Source organism: Pseudopipra pipra, chromosome 3 (genome assembly GCF_036250125.1).
Source record: "Pseudopipra pipra isolate bDixPip1 chromosome 3, bDixPip1.hap1, whole genome shotgun sequence".
NCBI lineage: Eukaryota > Metazoa > Chordata > Aves > Passeriformes > Pipridae > Pseudopipra > Pseudopipra pipra.
Genome location: NC_087551.1, coordinates 79400002 through 79422079, shown reverse-complemented (window position 1 = coordinate 79422079; position 22078 = coordinate 79400002). Strand labels below are relative to the sequence as shown.

At 41.4% G+C, this 22078-nt stretch overlaps 1 protein-coding gene and 1 long non-coding RNA gene across 7 annotated transcripts in view; one reads left to right on the top strand and one right to left on the bottom strand.

The window, feature by feature from the left end:
• The first annotated feature begins 1990 nt into the window (after positions 1–1990).
• Positions 1991–22078, top strand: part of ANKRD6 (ankyrin repeat domain 6) — an 89267-nt gene continuing 69179 nt past the window's right edge. For 3 of the 6 annotated variants that reach the window (XM_064649975.1, XM_064649970.1, XM_064649967.1), the window contains exons 1-2: positions 1991–2129; positions 2464–2596. The gene's annotated coding sequence lies outside the window, so the exon portion shown is untranslated. Of the gene's footprint in view, positions 2130–2352; positions 2372–2463; positions 2597–22078 lie in introns of those variants that run through there. The other 3 variants (XM_064649974.1, XM_064649971.1, XM_064649968.1) reach the window with 2 other exon arrangements.
• Positions 15697–20515, bottom strand: LOC135411865 (uncharacterized). Its single transcript, XR_010429358.1, has 2 exons — positions 20020–20515; positions 15697–16586 (listed from the first exon to the last, which is right to left on the bottom strand). It is a non-coding gene; the product is annotated as an uncharacterized LOC135411865 (long non-coding RNA).

The following is a 22078-nucleotide window of genomic DNA, read 5'->3' as shown; positions in this document are numbered from 1 at the left end:
GCTGCAGTTCATAGACATGACACATTTTCTGTTTAATGCAACTGACGGAATCCCTCTTGAATTTCTCTTCACAAGAGGAAAAAATATCCATAAGAATACAGAGTTGGCTGTCTGGATTAAAAAAGGTTAATGTTAATTAAGGAAATAGCCCCACTGACATCCTCATTATCTGCATCCAGGTTTGCAGGATCATGATACCATCTCATTCAGTTCCTGTTAAAGAGAGAGAACTCCCATGAAATAGATTGGTGGCAGATCAGTGCCAAGACAGCCTTTTTCTGCAATGTGTTAATATCTTGTTTCTCAGTCATAATGATCAAACATAGCCAAAACAGTCCTGCAAACTTTTACATATATGGAACTTATTTAACATGAGCTTAATTGTTACTCACACAAATACCTCCATTCCTACATCAAAATTTTACACGATATCAAGTAAAAGAAAATTCACATGAAGTAGGTCTATCCTGAATATGGAAACGAGCAAATGAAATTGTCGTGTGAGGAATCACAGTGTATTTTTATATGTTTTAGTAACTACATTCTAATTCAGTAATGGCACCAGACTTCAGACTAATGTTGTCGTTTTGACAAAGCTTTGCTGAGATCAGAGAGGTGTCAGAACAATAAATCCAGTCAGTCGATCTCCTGCAGAGCACCAAGGGTTTTTATGTGAACCTATGGTGTAACTATTGCCATGGAGCGATGACTACCATATTAATCATTTAGTGAGAAAGGCGTAAGTAGATTTATCTGCAAAAACCTTCAAAAGAATATATTCATCACTAACATGTGATACTTCAATGTGTAGTTCATTTAGGGCATCAGTTCATTTAGGGCATTCTGAGAATACCTTATAGCCAGAGGAATGGCCTTTGAAAGTGATGTGCCTGTGGGATCAAGGATGAAGAGCCATTTGCTTTCTGTTTTTCCTTCTTCTGATCCTGCTTTTATCATTTTGCTCACCCTACTCAAACTCCTTTCTCCTGTACTGGTGTCTATGGATGGTCCAGTCTAACTTGCCTCCTTACCAGTTTGTGAATTACTGACATTCGCCTGTAATTGCCCAAACACATGACTTGGGTGAGCAGAAGGTCCCTTGGGACATTGTGATAGCTGGAGGAGTGGGTGAGGTGGTGAGTAGGCAGAATCAGCTTTCAAGGCATCCCCCTCTGACCTTCTGCCCAAGACTTCAAAGCCTGCTGGCTGGCTCCCAGCTGGAGGGAAGGGCATCTGGCCTCCCCAAAATTGGGAAAATTTTGCTGCATCCAGGTCTGGGCACCTCAGTACAAGAGAGACACAGATCTGCTGGAGCGTGTCAGGTGGAGGGCAATGAGAATGATTGGGGGAATGGAATATTTGTCTTATAAGGAAAGGCTGAGGGAGTTGGGCTTGTTCAGTCTTGAGAAGAGATGACTGAGAGGGGATCTCATTAAGGTGTATAAATATCTAAAAGGGGGGTGCCAAGAAGATGGAGGCAGGGTATTTTCAGTAGTACGAACAGCTAGGACAAGAGGCAATAGGCAGAAATTGATGCACAGGAAGTTCCACCTGAATACGAGGAAGAACTTTTACTATGGAGGTGACCATACACTGGAACAGATTGCCCAGACAGGTGATGGAGTCTCCCTCACTGGAGATATTTGAGAACCATCTGGACTCAATCCTGTGCAATGTGCTCTAGGACGACCCTGCAGGGAGGTTGGACCAGATGACCCACTGTGGCCCCTTCCAACCTGACCGATTCTGTGATTCCGTGGTTCTGTAGCGCTTCTCCTCCTACGCAAACTGTTACGAGCTTCCATAATTAAGTTGCAGAGGAGCTTCGGTTCAGGAGCGCGTCCGGCCCGTGCTGAGCCTGGCTACGGACAGAGCTCGGCGTTCCCGGCCCGGGCGTGGGGGCGGAGGTCGGTCCTGGCTCGGCCCCTCGCCGGCGGGAGGCGGCCCGGGCGGAGGGGGCGCTGCCCGCCCGCCGCTGCCGCTCGGTGTCGCCCTCGCAGCGGGCACGGCGGCGGCGGCGCCACCTCCGGGGCAGCCCCAGCGCGGCGGCGGAGGCGCCGCTGGAAGCGGCAGCGCCGTGTCCGTGCCCGCCGCGCCCGGCGGGTCGCGTGTGCTGCGGGGGAGCGCAGGTGAGCGGGGCCAGCCCGCGCCCGCCCGCCGGGGCTGGGGGTGGCTGCGGCGGGGCGGGCGGGGGCGCGGGGGGCGGGGGACGCACAGGTGATGGCGGAGGTGGCCGGGCTGAGCTGGGGACGGGCCCGGCGAAGCCAGTGTCCAGCGCTCGAGTAGTGAAAGTGTTCCCGTATTCCGGCCCGGAGCAGGGTCCGAGGAGGGACCCCCGCCTCGGGCAGACACGAACCCTGCGGGCTGCCCCGTAAGTGCAGTAGCCTGTGTCGACGTAGGGGTTCAACTGCAGATTTGGGAGTATAGACGAGGAGCCTTAACGCACTTGTTCCAACTTTTAAGGCCGAGTCTAATGAGAAATGGAAAGCTGGCTCGAAGTCATTCTTCCTGTTGTTGACATCACCTGAAAACTCCACTGGAAATATTTCCACTAGTTTACTGCAAACATCAGCCGTCCCTGAGGTCTCAACGCCTTGTGAGTACACACTGGCTGCTGGTAGAGCTCTCTGATTGTGAAAATCCATGGCTACGGCATGTAATTGTTCTGCAGTGTTCATTTTATTGCGAACATTAATAAAGGGCTTATCATGCCCTGGGGTGTTGTGTGCATTACCGCATAAGCTGTAGACAGCGCTCTGGTTTTTTTTTTCTTTAAAGACATAATTGAGATCTTCATATTTTTATAATTATGTGGTAAGTGATTCTTTAGGTTCCTGGTTGGTATTTCTGCAATGCACATGACCAAAAGGGCATGTTGTCTGCTACTGGATAGCTTTTGTTCACAGGGAAAACACTGAGAGGGGTAGAAAGTGTCTTGCTGGTAGGTGGAACAGTTGTTTAAATGAACTTAGAATGTCCTACCAATGTTAAAGGAGCAATGTATTGGGAATATCAGTAAATCTGTCTCTGTTCAAAGATGGAAAAACATAACCATGCCTAAATTCTTATGCAGTGTTTGTTAGGCATGGACCAGATCCTCTAGTAGGACTGAGGTTTATTCTGAGGAGAATGTTATTTACTTGCTTTCAACGTGGTATGTCTGGCTGGGCAGCTGGTTTTATAACAACTTATTTTGGCAGGCTCAAGTTCCAAGTGTTGTGTAATCTTCATTCTCTAGATACTTGGAAAACAGTGTTTTTGGAGATCTGTGATTACATATAAGATCTTCAATTGCATCGCAGACCACAAGACATGATGTAATGACACTCATTCAGACCTTCATAATAATTTCTGAGCAGAAAACACTTGTTGAATACACTGCATGTACCAAAACTAGAGTTGGTTGGCTATATAAAGTGTTTAGATACCTGGTATGTTGATGATGTGTGCCTGTTTGTCAGTGAGGACCTATTAGTCTGCAAGAGGGAATAAGAATTCTGTAACAATAATGTCATTGCTTCTCTCCTTGTTTTTTTGTTTGAAAATAAACTAATAAAATTCAAAAGGGGCTTTGTGATAGTACTCAGGAAAGTTTTCGCTTTCCCCTGCTCCTTAGTACTTACCCAGAAAATGCTATCAACCTCATGTAGGAGACTAGCCTTGAACACTAGAAATGAAATGATCAGTAAATGATGGGTAAAAATAAAGTGATCAACCTCCTAATCATCCAGGTGCTTTCTTAAAGCTTTTTGCAGAGCTATTTTCTTTTTTTGGGATCAGAAATTGTCTGGACTAATGGGGCTCCAATGTTGGCTGCTACAATGTAGTTGCAATGCCAGGCTTAGCATCCTGACCTTGTCACAGGTGGCATGTTCTGGAGTTCAGATTATCAAATTTATGATGTTCTTTGACTAGATTAGATGAATGATATCTTAATCAGGTGCTTGTAGAGTGTGGTAATGAGCCATTGAGCCTCAAGCTGCATTTCTCCATCTGTCTTCAGCTTCACCTCTGCTTGACTTTGCCAGTGAGTCATTTTGTGATGTAAGAAAAAGATCTTGCTGCCCCTTACTCACTAAATCTGTATAACAGGTCTAACAGTACTTATCGGTTTGGATGGGTGGCATAACAGCGACCATTTCTAAAGCACTTTTAGGTTCTTAAATTAATTTTACCATCTAGTCTCTTCTAAACTTTTTCTACTCCTCTTGCCTCTATTTGGTTTATCTCATGCTGCCATTCAGAATATGGACTTGTGAATGCAGGTGTTTCAAAGTTAGGAAAAGCTGGAATAAACGTGTGAATTCCAGGCCTATTTGTTGTGTAGCTTTCATATGCATCTGTGTTGGATGTTCTCCATATTCTGCTTCCTTTTACAGGTTTTGATGACATAACACAGTGATGCTTTGTATCAGAAGTGGTGCTAGTTTGGCCAGACAAGTATTTTTCTTGTTTTCTGGACAACCCCTTGAGATCCAGTTGCAGGTGTGCAGGTCTTGAGAGTGAAACAGGGAAGGATGCTGTTTGGTACCAGGATCACGAGTGTTATCAAAAAACAGTAATGAAATTAATAAATGTCAATTTAGAACACATTTTTGAGAGGTGTGTGATAAATGAAGCATTAGGGCTGCACAGGACTTTGAGGTTGAAAGAAATGTAGCACATTACTACTAATAGTTAATCGAGTATATTGAAAGTGGTAGATGTCTTGTGAAAACAGTCCTGCTGTGGTAAATGAAACCACATTGGATGGCCTAACCAATACAGTACATCAGCTTGAATTCTTGCATTATCCAATTGTGCAGGGTTGTCTTGATAGCCTCAGTGATGTACTTCTGATCAAATATCAAGTGCATAGCTAGCTCATGATATGGTGCAGGACTGTAGATTGCTGGCTTGTTCTTCTACTGTTTTACTTTTGAACCTTTGTCAGTGATTCTGCCATGTGTGACATGAAATTCTGGGTCCTTAGAATCGACAGGAAGACTCTCTCTCAGTGCCAGCACTCATGTCTTCCTGCCTGCTCCTCTGTGGCTCTCTCCTTCCCACTCCTCAGATCTGCTGCTGGTCCTCCAAATCCTAGCTGCATCTCGTCCAAGCCATGGCCATAGGGGAAGCTGGCTGTGATTGGGGATGGGATTTGGGCACATCTGTGGAAAGTGATAGATGGAAGCATCTGGTGTAGATGCCAGCCAGACGGAGTGTACTGGGGCTATGGGGTAGCTGGGGTGTGATGTGCTGAGCGTGGGCACCCTAGTGGGTTTGCCCTAATCCTGAGGAAAAATTTATCTGCCCCTATGCCAAAAAACCTAAGCTTTTTTTATCTTATGTTGTGATCAAAAGAATATTTGGAGCACTCTTCAAATCATGAAGTTTTACCTCCTTCAAATCCTGGTTTTAAACAAGCTTCTTGTGACAGTCTATCCCTTACTTTCCCTTTCTCTCTTATGACTTGCCACCTTCCCCACTTAAACACCATCCATTTTTGTGAAGTGAGCCACTGAAGATAAAGGTTTTGTGTGCATGTCCTGGCATGCTGTTGGACAAAAGCATTTTTGTTTGCATTATAGAAAATGCATTCGGATTTGATGAAAATTAATTCCTTAAGGGTGTTTATCTTCATTGTGTCTGCATTGCAGCGGGCTAATTTCCTTTTCCAGTTTGAGATGCAAATTGCTTTAAGTCAGTCAGGAATATTTTCTGTTGGTTTTAATAGCATCTGCAATGTGACATCTTAGCAAGACCTGTTGCTAGTCTGTTTATATTGAGGCAATACACTTCTGAGTTAGAATTCCCTGAATTGTCTCAGATAGGTCAGTCACTGAGGAAAAGTGCCAGCTTTATAAAATTAAAAAGCACCATGAGTGCATGATAATTATATATAAGCACAATATTTAAATAGCTTTTTAATAGTTATCACAGTGAATGATTTTAGGTATGTTTTACTTTTATTAAGAGTTTGACGTCTGGGTGTACAACAGTTGCAGAAACTGCAGCTGGTTCAGAGTCTTGGGCAGGATCTGATCTTTTCATCGTATCACTACTGTCTCAAATAATTGCACTAATATCTGCAAGGCATGCCCACTTCTTATCAATTAATTTGTATTTTGTAAAGCTTACATATGAGTAATTTTCCTTCATTTTCTTTCTGACCACTTTTGTGATTAGACCATGTCTGGCTGAAGTCTTTTGAGAGGATTTAGGGATGGGGGCACGAGGGTTGTCTTTCTTCTGGCTGTGGAATTATCTGCCTGCCATCTGCAGTCTCTCATTGACATTATTGTTCTGGTTTAAATCCAGATTTTGAAAGTACAGCACTTTGTTATCGGTTTGTCTTTTCCAAACTTTACAGCAGCTCTTGCAGGTATGTTTTTTTCCACGGCTTCTGTGGAAAATCAGGCCATGCTCTTTCCAGGTGCTCTTGTTTGTATTTCTTTCTCTAAGTAAGAATGTCATTGGTCTTAAGTCTTTACATTCTTTCTCTTTTGTTATGCTGTGATGTAACTTCAGCCTTTGGCTAGTCCCCAAGATCTAAAATTTGCATGTATGGAAGCACATTAAGTTCGTATAGATTTTTTTTTATGGTAACAAAATTGCAGAAGTATGTCTTCAATGTTACATTTAATCATTGAAGAGTGCCGGATGATGGAGTTGCCCACAGATGTCACAGAAGATGCTGACCAACTTTTTTTCATGTCAGAGTCAGAAGATAGTTAGAATAAGTATAAATGTTATGCTTTAGCTTGTATCATTTTATTATTTGTGCAGTAAATAGGAGTCTCTGCCCTAAAGACTTGGTAGCATGGAAAAAGCTCAGAGACAAGATGTAGTTGAAAATTGTTTTTCTTCCTGCCCCTGTGTTACGCTCCCTGCAATATCTACTTCTTTCACAGGTTTAGATTCTCTTAGACATGCTGAAATCCAGTCTCTGGACTTGTCAGTTTTATGTCAGATGCCTCCCCCCAAAAAGGGGTTGTAGAGGATCCAATGGTTCCAGCCCCTGAGCAGATATAACTTTGCTTTAGCATGGGAGATGGTACCTCAGTTTTGATGTGTGATGACTTCTTCCAGAGGTGTGCTAGTTTCCTCCTGGAGCAGCTGTTGAATGCCCTGCATTAGTGCAGCTGAGGTTTGTCTGTTGATATGAATGGCAAACTCAGGTGTGGAGTAAGCTGAAGCATGAATTTAAAGTACAGTATTGTATTAATGAACAGTCAGCTACCAAGTTGGATTCTTTTCTTTCCCTGTAAGATTACACTTAATCAGTTTGGAGAAGCTAGGATTTAAGAAATCCTGACCTGGCATGCACTGGGTGAGGCTGTCATCCATTTCACTCTCTGGTGTCTTTGCAAGTGGAGATGCTCCTGCAGATGAGTAGCTTAGTTACCAGCATGCCTGATAAAGCAGAATTGAATTTGGGTGAATGAGGACACCTCAGTCAAGAGCGGGTATTGATGTTAGCTGTCTTAGTTTCTGCTAGCCTCAAAGTAAGCAACATCAAATCTAATTTATTTAAATTCTATTAATGTAAAGAATGTTCAAAAACTTACCAAGTGACATAGATGCCTTTGAGATCACTTGGAAAAACAGAGTGCCTAAAGTTAGCTGCTTCTCTGTGGGACCATCTTCACAAATCATAATATTTCAGACAACCTGAAGGCAGGGAGAGTTGAGCATTTTTCACTGACTAGGGCAGGACTGTCCATCTGGGGAGATTTCTTTCAGTTTTTCCTGCGAGATGGCCAGGAGCTGAACAGGTCACATGCCTGCAGATATGTTGAGCCTGGTTTGGCAGCATAGGTGAATGCTTTCATGTCAGCCTGGCTAATTCTCATCTCTGTTATGTTGGCTCCATTTAATTTGCAGAGAAAAATGACATATATTCTCCTTAGTGCCTTTCACTCTTTTAGGGCATCCATATCAATAACTCTGTCAAGTTGAGGAGGGAACATGAGTGAATGGGAAACAGACTGAGAAAACCAGAGAAGAAAGGCTATGGAAACCACAGCTTGAAAACTGCTTTATAATAAGAAGAGCTATTTCTTCTCACTTGCTTTAAGCCCAAAATATGATGGTTTAATATGGTGCCTTCTAGTAGTTCTCCAACCTGATTTTCCTCTACTTAATTACGTGTTGCCTTTGGTTGTCTTATGTTCTCCTTCCTTGAAACTTTTCTCGTTTTGCTAAACCTTTTCCAAGAAGAGAGGGCAGAGTGACAACTTCCAGGATGCAGTTGAACTTCTTAGATGGTTGAATAAAGGTGGTTTTGGTTCTGCAGTAATAATTTTTAGCGCTGTCTCTGCTTTTTAACTGTGCTGATGCTTTAGTAAGAACAGTCCACTGTAGATCCAGGATCTCATTTCTGAATCATCCCGAGCCCATCATTATGCATATGACGTTGAGGTGTTTTTTCACACCACGAACATCAGTCTGTGTTTAAATGGTATTGAATTCTGTCAGTCATTTTAACAGTTATTTTCTTTCCCTATCCCCCTGTGATTCATTGGTGGCTATAATGAACTCAATATATTCTTAATGCAGATGGCCATGGAGCTGCTGGGCTTGTGTCCTTCCCCTGTGAAGACTGACCTTGAACCATTTATTTCCTGTATAACTGGTTCTCTGTTAGATGAGGACTTTTCCTGTTATCCTGTAGCTGCCTAGTTTTCATAATACGGGGGGGTTGGTTTTTTTTGGTTTGACCTTTTTTTTTTTTAAAGCAGCCTTCCTTCCTTTGAGGGGAATCTTTGGGGATTGGACATGAGTTATTGAGGAATAACTTTACATCAGTGAAACAGTGGTAACAGGCTACGTATAAACTTACCACAAATATGAAGTAGCTTAATTTAAACATCTGTCTTCTGTCCAAACAACTAGCATTCAGCTCTAACCTACATTGCAATCACATCTCAGCTTGCTTCATAAAATTTTAAGTTTCAGTATTCTCTTTGGGATTTAGTTTTGATCAAAGAGTACCCTCAGTGAATTAGAGTAATTCACTTCCACTTCTTGTTCTTCCTACTTGTCAGACCAGAATGACTGTTTCTATATTTAGTCCTGCCTTGCTTATTCAGAAAAGATCCATCCTTTCTCCATGAGAATTTTATGCTTTTTTTACCTGGTAGCAAGGTGGGACCCAATGTGAAAGGTGAATGGCAAAATTAAAAGCTTGGTGTGGATACTTGCACCAAGTAGCATGCCACATCAGTAAATCAAAGCAGAATTTGTAGGTATAAGCTCTGGTCCTTGGCAGAGTCTCTTAACTGAAAAAAGTCATACTTTTAAAAAGGATTCCCAGATTTATTGTCTCCCTACAGGAGTAATTTAGGTTGAAAAAAACAAATGCCAACTTTTCTTCTGCCTCCTCTCTCTTCCCCTTATTTCTGCCCACCAACACGTGTTTAAGAAGTTTAAAACCAAACTTCTGGGTTCCATATTCTTTCAGAGAATTTAGCCTTTCATGTCTATAACTGCAGACATACAAATGAGGAGGATGTTGCTGCTTCATTTACTAGAATTTTGTCAGGTTTTTCTTCTTTCTGTTTTTAATCCTCAAAGTGAAATACTTGGCATGGAACCTAGAAGCACCTTTTATTCAAAATCTAGCGTACGGAACTTGGATCCATGTATTTCCAGCTTTTAAGAATACGTTTTTTAAAATAATATGAATTTGTTTACATACCAGATGTGGTTTTGCACATCCAGCAAGTGTCTGAATATAATTACATTGGATGAGCTGGTTTTGGTAACATGCAGGCACACCAAGAATACAGGTAGGGTTGCATTCAGGAGAACTGAGCACAGTATTTGAAAGAAAAAGCAAAACAACCTTTTAAAGGTTTATTTGTTCTCCTCATAATTTGAAATTAAGACTCTCCTTGACTAAGCTGAAAAAAGTGTTTCAGGAGGCTGCAGTGTAAAGCCAGTTTTGTCTGGGACCTGTTCTCAGTCATTCCCAGAGATGGCATAAAGAGTGTCAGTGAAATGGAGAACTTGCTCTGTATTTCAGTCCTCTGTAGCTCTCATGAAACACACAGGTACTCCACCTTGGTGGAAAAAACACTAAATGCACTTTCAAGTAAGCTAAGCCAGGCAGGGTTATCAGAGAAGAGTGACACTATAATGGAATTTCTCAGCACACTATTAAATGTGTACTAGAGTGTTTCACATTGAGATAATGGATTTTTCTGTCATTCTCAGGAGCTGTATACTTGTCCTCTTCCCCAAAATACTAGGATTTTGAAAAACATTAATTATATAGGCAGTGTCTTAGTTCAATTGTTATTAATAAAGTCGCCTTCTAAATTTTAATATAGCAACAAGCATCTGTTGTATGTTTGTCCTTTTTATTAGTAAAAAACAAACTAACCTTCAGTCAATTAGTTCTCATGCTTCAAATTTTGATTATGAGTATTCACTCTTCTGCTAACAGGGAAGTTTCTCATGGTTTTGTATATCTCAAGCTTAGCTCAAAATGTATATGGTGTTTCAAGAAAAACAGGATCAGGCAAAAGTGTCTGTAATGCAAAGGTTAGCAGATTTTACCAAGTACCATTAAAAAAGTCATTTCCCTTATGTTCTGTAAGTGGGATTTTCAGGCCTTGCTTATTTAAGGATCAAGAATAAAATGATACTTAAGTAATGACTCTTAACAAAATTCCCTTGCTTTATTCTCGAATAACAGTATGGCCCTTAAAGAGGTAATTATCAACAACTTGTGTGTAGCAAAATTATAATTAGTTTACTGTATTAAATCTCAAGGGGTAGACCTGAAAAACAAAACCTTCAGCTAGTTTTTGCATTATTAGATAGTTTAAAGATGGATGCCTATTATCCTGGGGTTTTTTTAAATTAAATTTTATGTTGTATTTTGTATTGGTAATGCTGAATCAAAACTTGATTTCCCTGCTTCTCTGGCTGATCTCATTTAATTCAATGATTGTTTATGTGAATAAGGTGCAAAGAATGTGGCTTTGTATGAAAAACATCCTCCCAGAGGGAGTTGTAGTAGGCTCACACTTAATGTGAAAAAACCAAACCAAAAGAAAAAGAAACCAATGTTTATGTTTCCTTGTCTTGTTGTACAATGATTTTCAGTGAAGTTTCGTGTTCTGTGAAATTAAATCTGCAGCCAAGATGATATGATATTGGACAATTTTTATAATTCAGCATGCAGGTCTGTGCTGTTGAAACAATAGGCTGAGTGTTTTAAGGAGCAGATAGCCTGACTAAAATAACGTGTTGCAAAAGAAGTTGCAGTGCATTTTCGATAATGTTCAGCAGAGAGATACTTGTGAACTCTGCATGGTGTGTTACAGTCATGGGAGTAGTTAACACAATAAAGAAAATCCCAGCTTTCTTTCTGTTTACAAAACTGGCCTTTCTGGAAGGACTGGAAAACAAAAATACAAATATATAATATGTTTACTTTCTCTTTCTTCCCCTCCGTTCTGGCCTCACTGTATTGAGACAAAAATAAATGGGAAGACTAACTGTAAGAAAATGGCACTTAGGGTAAGTCCTTCTCTTCCTTAGTTTTCTCTCTTTGTTTTGTACACTATTGAGAGCTGATGGTTGTGTGGCAGCGCAGCTCCTGTGATAAGGTATGATTCAGTCCTGTAGTGCCAACAAAGAAAAACTGTGCTGTTAACACTTCCATAGGCACATTGCAGCAGCTGCACATCCAAAGATGGATCTGCATAGTTCAGGAGTAAAGTTTGATCTTGTCTGCACTGAAATGCTAACATGTGTTTTAGCCATATTAGGCCACTCTTGTGGTTTTAAGGTAATGAAGATGTCCTTGACCTGTTTTCCATTTCATTTTCCCATGCAAAATTCCTTTTCATTTTGTGCCACTTCCAAAAGTTCTGTATTGTTGTCCTCTCCTTTGTCTTCGTACTCTGCATCCTTGTTCTGAGAATCATCTGATTTTCTTTGATCTGTTCCTCATCCCCTACACATCTCTTGTTGTTTTGCTAGTTGTGTTCTGACAGTGGTTAATGAGTGCTGAGTCACCACTTTGAACCCAGAGATGTGAATACAGCAAAAGGTTGTTTGGCAAACCTTTAACAAAGAATTTGTGAGAGAGTGAAAAAGGATCTGTGTCCCTCTTCCATGCCTTTCCAAGTGCTCTTTACCAGATTGGTGGTTGTGACATGTCTTCTGAGGCTTTTTAAAAGCTCTATGTTCAGGATTTTCTTCCTAGTCCTATCTTCTAGGTTTTACCTGTCTCAGTTTGCAGTCTCATTTTTTCTACTTTCACTTCAACTTTAGTAATGTTTGGGTCTTGAGGCATACTTTTCTATATCTGCTTTCAGCTCTTTCTACTTCAACATCATCAGCTCATGGGCTTTTCTGGTTGCTCTTCCAGTTTTATTAGGTTTCCAGTCCTTATCAGTGCACTCTTTTTTAAATAACATTGGTTCACTGTGTTCCTTGGTAGGAAGGATGATGAAGGAATATCTGTTTCTATCTCATTGGACAGGAACTGCCACTTCCTTGAGATTTTTGTTGGTGGGTTTTTTTTGTATGTTGTTAAAGTGGAAATGGCATCTCTTTTGTAAGAGTGTACTGGAATATAACAGGCACGGGGATGCTAAGCTTCATAAACATAGGGAAGCAGAAGACCAGGAGAAAAATCCTACCTGTTTCTGGGTCCAGGAACATGATGTCCCTTTAGCATGACCCTGCCCTTCTCTGTTATTCCATCGTCAATTTTGGTGGTTTTTTGCTTCATATTTCCATTTGGGGTCTGGGCAGCCTTTGTGGGCAGATAATGTAAATATTCTCCATGTGTTAGCATGATCTTGCATGAGCTGGTCTCTCATAATGTGTGAAGGAGACTCAGATATGCTGAAATTTCAAAATATTCATTAGCTATAAAGCAGGTACACTGAACTGCATAATCCTTTTCAGTACTCGAAATAAGACCAAAACATCTATTTTGTCTGTAGACAAATTAGAAATGTAAGGAGACTGACATGGGTGCAACAAATAGCGTCATCCTTCACGGTTCCTATCAATGGCTGACTAAGGAGCTTCTTGTACTAAGGGACCCTGACTTTTACCAAGATGCAGTAGGTAAGCCTATGTAGTAAAGCTTTTCCAGATTTTCCTTTCTTGCAGGCTGTGGAAAACCTCCACAAGCATTGAGTGTCTTTAAACCCAGCTTCAGTTCCCAGAGAGATGGCTTCCACTACAAGGTTTCTCCTTTGGGTTCCTGCAGGGCCTGTGAGCACACAGGAGAAGGCAGGGGAAAAAGGAGCAGTGAGGGGGAGTCATTTGTGTTCCTCTTGCCCTCTCAGCTCTCTGTATGTGACACAAGTACAAATATCTCTGGATGATGAACCTATGACTTCTTGACCTCTGGAGGTCATCGTGTCCATCCCCCTGCCTAGGGCGGGGCCACCTAGAACCAGTTACCTGAATTGCTAAGTTTCTTTGCAGTGTTTTGTGTTGGTGTTACATATGTAAATGTATGTTTGATTGTTCTGTATCTTAAAAGAAATTCATGCACCCATGTCTGTAGTGCTTAAGAGGGATACTTTAATCTCTTTTGGGTTGAAAAATCATTGCAAGTTTTGCAATAAACAGTGTTCCATTAGACAAGATCATATACTGTACAATTCATAAAAACTGCAAAAAATGGGTACACAGCTTGATTTAACAGACCGATTGATGCATAAGCATAGCTGAGAAGGATGGAGCTGGAGTGGGGTAGGAAAGACATTTGCCTTCAAGGAGTAATTCTACACGGAATGTATGGTTTTTGTGGTTTAGATGTGACTTAAGACTTGGTATCTGAAGTATTTGGATGTGAAGGAGTTGGAAGTGACTGAAACCTTGGCAAACGATTTCAGATTTGCTGATTTCATGCCGAAGGTGCAACCAGAGTGGGCATGGTGTGAAATGGGTCAGAGCAACAGAAGGCCTTTTGCAGATATTTCTTCAAACTTCTTTGGCAACGTTGTTCACCCAGTGCTGGGACTGTCTTCAGAAATAAGTGTGTATTGCATAAACTAAGCTTATTCCTGGATTCTGAGCTTGTAGCATCTGGGTCAGCAAATGTGTCCTACTAATATATTCAGCCCAGTATGTTTTGATGAAGCAAAGATCTTTTACCAAAACTCTGCTGCTGTCATTGTGCAGTCTGTCCCAGCACATACTTTTTCTCAAGAGTAACCCCCCCCCTTCTTTTCTCAAAATCTGCAATTGTAAAAATCTTACTGGAATGCCAGCATATGTCTTCAGAGAACCCGAGGGGCATTTTTAATGAGAATTGCTTTGGAATTCCTTGCTTGATTTATGAAGAAAAGAAAAAAATAATAATTGAAACAGTATCCTCTTACCTCTTAAAATGTTTGCCTTTGACTTTATGGTGGTAACAGCTTAACTTTTGCAGATGCAAATGGTATAACCAAATGTTTGCCTGTTTTCCACTTACAAGTACAGACTTTCTTGCAACACAGTTTGAGAGGGGCAGTTGAAAGGTAAAGGACTAGAAGTCTTTGTTCTAAATTTGAAATAAAAGAAATAAACATTCAGGGCCTCAGCATTGGATATTTCCTGGAAAATTTTCCTGTGACTTGTCTTTGAGAAATAAAGCTGAAAATCTTTTAGCATTTTGCTGCATTGTTCTAAGAAGGTTTTTGTAACTTGAGACAAACAAGGCAGCAGGTCTTTGCTTTTGGTTTCCTTTCATCAACCCAGCTGTGTTAATGTATGCATTTCTTTCTTTGTTTTTGAACAAGACTTTACATTACAGCCACAGAAATAAGACAGGTGCAATCATTCTGCATTGTTTATGTTCATAATTTGTAATCACAACTCATAACGATGTTTACAGGTATAGAAACCCACTCCAGCCCATACTGAGGTCACCAGTTACAACAGGTGCTCTAAGTCTTATCAGCATCTACGCTGCCTTTCAGAAGTGCCAAACCTGTTCTCATTTATGCTGCACTCAGCCACTAGACATAATTTCTCACTGTTCAGTAACACCTCCCTCTCCTTCCCCCCTCCAAAAAAGAAAAAAAAAAGCTTGACTCCCAACATTCCTCTCATGTCTTATGTATATTTGTGTAAGTCCTTGGCAAGAAGCTGACTCTGTTCCTCACCACTAGCCAGTCTGCTTCTACTGCCTTGTATTCTTGTTTCTTCCAGAGTTTATTCCTGTAGTTCAAGTACTGGAGGAGGCGTATACTGTGGTTTTAAACACCCTGTATACGAGTCCTGTGGATCATTAGCATGGGCAAGTAGTATGAGAGAATGCAGAAGCCTGGGATGCTGCTGGATACTTGGTTTTCTGTAGCTTTTATTTGAAAAGGAAATTAAACATGAAAAACCATAAGAAGAGCATGCTGTGGTGTAAACTTTAAAGACATCATCGTGTATTTGCTACCCTGTGGAAGACATGCCTTGTGTGGTGCACAGGACAAGCAGTGACTGGGCAGGGCGCTGGAGAGGTAAGAGTGTACTTTTGTGTGGAAGCTGTGACCTGGAACCCAAGAGCAGGCTCACACCATTGGGAACAACAGTTGACTAATCCTGGCAGTTCCCGCACTCACTATGATTTCCTTTGCAGCTTTAGTGTTATATTAACTCCTTCTCCTTAGTGTTATATTAACTCAGGGCAAACAAGTTCCTTAGGTTTCTCGTTGCGCTCCAAAATTGACACATTCATCAAAACTAGGATAATTTTTGGTACATCAGTTGCTTTTATTGTATTCTGTTGCATGACTTTACACTGCACATAAATCTCAAAAAAACCAATGTTTCAGGATTTTTGTTTCCTCATTTTAATACTTATCACTGTAGTACTATACCGAGGGGTTAGATCTCTGGGGAAGTTTGTTTGCACTACACTACTGATGGTCAATTCACAGGAGTTTAAATCCAGGGAATGAAATAATGAGATTTTTGTCCCTCATCTGATCCAGAGCAGAACTGCCTTCTGGAAGTGCAGAGAAGGTATTCTTTGAGAGGAGACTGGTAGTCTGTTGCAAAGGTTGCCTGGATGCCAGATCCAGTACTCAATTAGGACATTTCTTGCTCATGCTGGTTCCACACACTTTATTTCAATCTCTTAATGGGTTTTTGTCAGCTTTGGATCAGAGCAAGCAAGAGCGATAAAAACGGTGGTAAAACCTCCTGCAGCTTCTAAAGTGAATTCCTGTGTATTCTTATCCTAGCAGGTCTGTTAGTAAACCATCATGCAGTCTAGCAGGGAGGAATCTTTTCAAGTAGAACTTTTCCTAGATGAAAATACAGATCTGTAGTTCTCAATCTCCAAATCTAGTTCATATAAAATCTCAGATGCCTTATAAGAAAACAGCTCCAAGTCTGTTGATGCAAAATTGCAAGTATTGTTCTCATATGTAAATAGTTTGTCAGTGTTAGTGGAGGTACAAAAGAAGAAAAAGTAAAAAGAAAACTCTACTCACCAAGGGACAATCCTGCTCTGCTTGGTGCTTCTGGCAGAAATTGTGCTTTGTAGGACAGGAGCAGGATCGATTTCAGATTCTTCATTTCTTTAGCCTCTGCAGCTTCCTGCTGAACTACCTTTTTTTTTTTCCCTCCTCAGTAGCCTGAAACACATTCCAGAAATGTCTGTGTGAGGTAGAAGAGTAAGAGTGCCAAGGCTGCTGATGAATAAGGGACTTTGTGATGAATCTTGTAAAATTGAACCTTTTCATTCAGAGAATGTTTCTCCGTTACCAAGACTTTCATTCCCTTCTTTTGAATTGCAGGGGAGAGGAGGAGATGTTAAGTGTTGTCCTGCAACACTTCCCTCTAGCTTACCTGAATTACCAGAGGGATGAATTGCTTTGACAGTGAGGGCAGCAGGTGGGGGAAAATTCAAAGGGAGTTGATTCACTTTGTTAAATCTGAAGATGCAGCCATGGTATTACTTCACTTCTAAAACTACTCAGTATTGGAAAATTTAAATTTACATTGGAAGTTTGATTTTGAACTTACTGATCCAAGCTGAGAGATGATAATTAAACTTTCAGTTTTGAAACCAAATTTTTTGAAATGGTATTCAGGTCTTACTGACTCCCAGTTCCTTGGAATAAATCTCTCTTTAGGTTGAATGGGTTTTTTTCAGTTCAAAACTATTTTGCAAGAGTTTTGTTATTCTAAAATTTGTTTTGTTCATTGATACTACAACTTGGAGGTTCCTGCAAGGTGAATTTGGATTGCATGTGTATTTTATCCCAATGTCAGAATCCCAAACATACTTTTTTTCCCCCTCCTTTACATAACTTACTTAAGAGTTTTCCTGTAGTAACAGCAGGAGAACTGTGGCAGTTTCTAACTTAACAAGGTGACATGCAGTGTATGTCAGGGCTGCAGTAGCTGTGTCCCAGGAGTATACCTTGGTAAAATTAGCCAGCACAGCTCAGATGATAGTATTTAATTACTAAGAGGTAATAATAATACGTAAACATAATGTGTGAGCTGTCACTTCAGGAAGGGGCATTTGGTATAATGGAGGAACTGCCTTGCAGTTTGACAAGAGTCCTTGCTCACAGTTAGCAGAACTGAGTCTCATAGACTTGTCTCCAAAACTTTAGTTCTTCATTAGGTGTGACAGGGTATCACACAAACATTTTTGAAATTAATGAATCCATTATTTGAAATTCCTGAGGCGTTTGTTAACTTAAACACTTTGAGAGAGAGAAGTGTCTTTAAATAGTTAAGTCATTTTACTCCTTCAATAATTGCAGGAGCTCCTATTGTGTCCATTTGCAATGTCCATTCTCTCCAAATTGAAGCATGCAGCTCTGCTGCAGCAGAAACTGCAGCATCCTTTCAGCATTGCTGCCAGAGCCATCAGTCTCCAGCTTCAAGGGAGCTGCCCTGTCTCCACAGATTGCTTCCAGCTTTTTGTGTTGGCTGCTGATGTGTTGGCTTGGCAGCCGCTCTTGTCTGGGAGAGCTGTTTAGAAGACTCTAATGCTTATGTTGTACAAAAATCTTCTGGACAAAATATCTAACTTGGGAGGTAGGCTGTTGCTTTCCATGCTGCACCCGAGTTCTGTGTTTCCCTTCTTTATTTTGGACAAGGAGTTTGGCTGGGAAGACTGTGCTGCCTCTCTGTGCTGCTTGTTCTTCTGAACAGTTGCAGCAGCCGGTATGCCTTCAGATTTCAGGGGGAGACCTTGGAACTCAGTGGCAAACATCCAAATCTTTTCAGTGCTGGGGGAATGTCCTGGCAGGGTGCTTGTTGAGGAGCATAGCAAGATGTGTGGCTAGATGGGACTACTTGCCTCCTTTTCTCTCCATCACCAAGCAAGAAAGGAGAGAAAACAGAAGAGGGTGCAAGAAGTTCCAAGAGCAAGGCAACCTCTCCTTCCCATACCTGTGGGGTAGCACCCCAATAGCCCATGCCACCAGCAGCACCTGCCGCAGAGGCGCGCTGATGCCTATTCCCTTCTCCCTGTAGACTGAAGATGTCAGATGTGCTCTCTGCTCTCCCTGATGCTTTTGTTGTGGCAGGGTGCCCCAGGAACACAGTCCTTCTGAAGAGCTCCCCAGCTCCCCATATTTACGGAGACAGTAGAGGTCTGCCAGACTCAGGCACCACAGATGAGTGAGTAGTATATGGGGATCTTGCTCCTGCTTTCTAACCTGATGGTTTTCTGTGTAAAACCTTGCTGACTGATGGGGGGGGGGGAGAAGATAAGCACAGTCTTCTTTTCAGAATGCTTTTTGTGATCAGTTTTGTCCTCCGACCTGCAAAAGCTGATAGTACAGGCATAAAGCATCTTTAAGGGAATGAATCCTGTCATAAATCATGATTGCTTCTTTTGCTCATTTGAGAGAATGCATTATGAAGTCTGTTCTTTTAGCTGGGAAGCACAGCACTGGCCTCTTTGGAAGCAGACAGCAGATCCCTGCAGAAAACAGAGCTTTAGACACATGTTTCCCTGCAAGTGTGCTGAGATACTCTTTTCTCTTGTGCCAGCAGGTAACAGTCTCTACTCCCAGCAAAGGTACTCCCTCAGTCTTAACTCTTTAACATTACTGTAAAGGTGAGGCTTTGTTCTTAAGGAAAGATGGAGCTGGTATCCTTAGTTCTCTTCAGACCTTTCCTTCTTTCTTATGAGATCATAGAAACTATTGATTGAAGGCAGAAAATACTGAATATTGTGAAAATTGCAGCGTGCATGTGCCCAAGAAAATTTGCGGCTGTATATTACACGTCCTGCAGACTGGCATGGAGTGGAGGGATTTTCTACCCAATCTAAAGGTTTGGGGGTTGGGTGTTTTGTTTTTGTTTTGTTAAAGGATTGTGCTGTTGCCTAGTGTTGTCGCTACAAATCTCCAAGCTGTAGCATCAGGACTGAACATGTTTTGCAGGCTTGCTAGCTCTGTCATTGCTGCCCTCCTCTCCCTAACCCCAGCTTGCCACTTCCTCATTCATTTAATGAAGACAGAGGGCTCTTTATTGTATGACAGTCAAAATGTAATATGATAGTGTTGCAAGAGAGCTGGTGGAGTGGTCATTACCAGGTGTTTGATGTTTTCTATTTCAGGGAGGTCTGTAGCTGTAAGAATGGTTTCTGTCTTACTCAGTCCCTATGCAGGAAGGGAAGGCAGGTTGGGAATGCTTTGTTGTGTGGCACCATCTGTGCAGCCACGGGCCTTTCCGGGGACTGCAAGTCGATGTGGATGATGTAGTGAGTTAGGTCCCTCTTGACCTCCTGATATGGTTTGAAGCTGGCTCCCTGCCAAGTCTCCAAACCTTACCACAAGAAGTTCCCCCCCCAAACCTCAGGGAGAAGAGGTAAAAAAAAACCAAGAGAACTGAAACAAGAGAGAGACAGCTAAAGCAATATATATAAATATATTTACACTTATATTACAGTTATATACAATTGAAATATATATACAATTTCAAAAGGAAAAGGGAAAGGGAAGGGGGAAGGGTAAAAGGAACACAAACAAAATAAAATATACACGATCAATAGCCCAAGATCTAGCAACTAAAAGAATTAGCAAAAGAATATCTTACTACTCTCCTCGGGACAACGGAAAGTCACGCTGGAACGACCGCCAGCAACCTCCGTCTCCCAAGGTCGGCAAGGCCTCACCAGGCCTCACTCCCCAACACGACAGACTCAACAGCAGGGAACCTGCGCCTCCAAGCCACCGGAATGAAAGAGGAGGCGAAGGCCTTTCCTCCTTTCTTCTTATAGCCTGGCTTACGTAAAAATCATAGGGAATACTGGGTAAATTTGGGCACTTCCTTGGTTACAAACTGATCACCAAGGAAGGCCCAGACTAAACTACCACACCTCCTGAGGAGGAATGATGCCTACTGCTCAAACAGAGGTGAATGTGGAGTTGGGTCTCACAACAGGTGGAAATGTCTGAATTGGCGAACCAAATAGATGTGAAAACCTGTACAGAGTCTCCTAAAGATCCAAATTTAGAGGACATTTTTCCTCAAAGGAAGTATGGGCAGATTTGTTGTCATATGAAGTGATCAGGATTGTTCCTGATTTTGTTCCTGGCTTCTCATGGAAGAAGCAGTTGAGATTTCACTACCGAGTGTGCTTTTAGTATGCTGCTCAGATCATCTGATGTAGATATTCCTGCTGTTTCTGTTTCACATTCTGTTCTACTCCAAGTGAGCCAGCACTGATTACAGTGTTGTCTTTTCTGGAGGGAAGACTAATAAAGCAGGACTGATAAAATTGTTGTTTCAGAACTGCTTCCTGAAAGACACATCCATCATTTTGTGGGCAAATTCAATAACCATAATATGCTTTCTTCATTTTTGAAAATGTGTCTCATGAAACATGTTATCCTATATGTTATCCCCCGAACGCATTCTTCTTTGGAAGCAATATTAACTGTGCATATTAATGGACAGTAAGAGTCTCTGACAAAGAGAACATATATAGCCTACATGGAAAACTAGCTTAATTCTCCTATCTTTAAAGATCAGTTTCTTTTTGGAGCTTCTCTCACAACAGTATATTTAAAATAAGACACTGCCAGTGGCTGTCTTGGACAGTTGAGCCATTAAAGCAGTCTCAAAATGAGTTAATAGCAGTAGGAGCCTACCATTCTCTCTGCGAAAGATGTGTGACCTTTTTTCTTCTATCAAATTGTTTATAGGTATTTAAAAAAGGGTTACTGCAAATATTCCCTTGCTGAAGGAGAGTTCAACCCACCATTGGATGTAATTATATTCCCATATGAAACAATCCTTTGACCCACTAGTATCTCGTGTTTCTTCTGGCAAGTAGAATACATGCAACATAAGCCCTAAAACTGAATTATTGCTACAGTCATTGTACAAATGAATTTATATTAAAAATGACAAAGTCTTCTCATATTTTTCCAGTATATGTGCTGATTAAGATTTTCTAACTTCATATCACATAATAGTTGAGTTTGGAAGTGATGGCTGGAGGTCTGTGGAAGCTGTACACTTTGGATGTTAGAACACTGCTTTAAAAACCTGAAGAGAACTAAATCAGGTCCTCGTACTCCAGGCTGATTGACGATGAAACCACTTTTGTCTCAGTAGCTTTCAAATGTATTGCTGATCTCCCAACAACCACACTGCTATTGATTTCATCTCTAGTAATCATTTCATAGCTGCCTTTACATCATTGCCATGTTTTTGTCCTTCTCCCTTGACTGAGCTTTTGAGCAGTGAGCATCTAGTGAAGGTGATGACAGTGGTGAAAATGTAACCATTCAGATAAAAACAGCAGGGATGTTTACACCAAAAGGTTTATACTGGGTATTTATACTGGGTATTCAGCTTCACAGGTGAAGCAGTGAGATCTTGTCAGGATGTCAGTCATTCCAAGAGTGATTGGACAGGGCAGTGCAGCTGCTTTTGTGTGTGCAGTGGGAGCTGTGCTTCAGTTTTAAGACTCCTTTTACCCTGCAAGGTTAACAGCAACTCCTGGCGTTGATCCTGAGCACCTACAGCTGTGAGTTACTTCCAGCCTTGCCTCTTCACTTCTGTTTGGAAGTGGTGGTACCATCTTCTATATAAGACAGATGGTGGGTTGTGAGGATTCCTTGTGGAGATTGAATCTGCTCTGTAA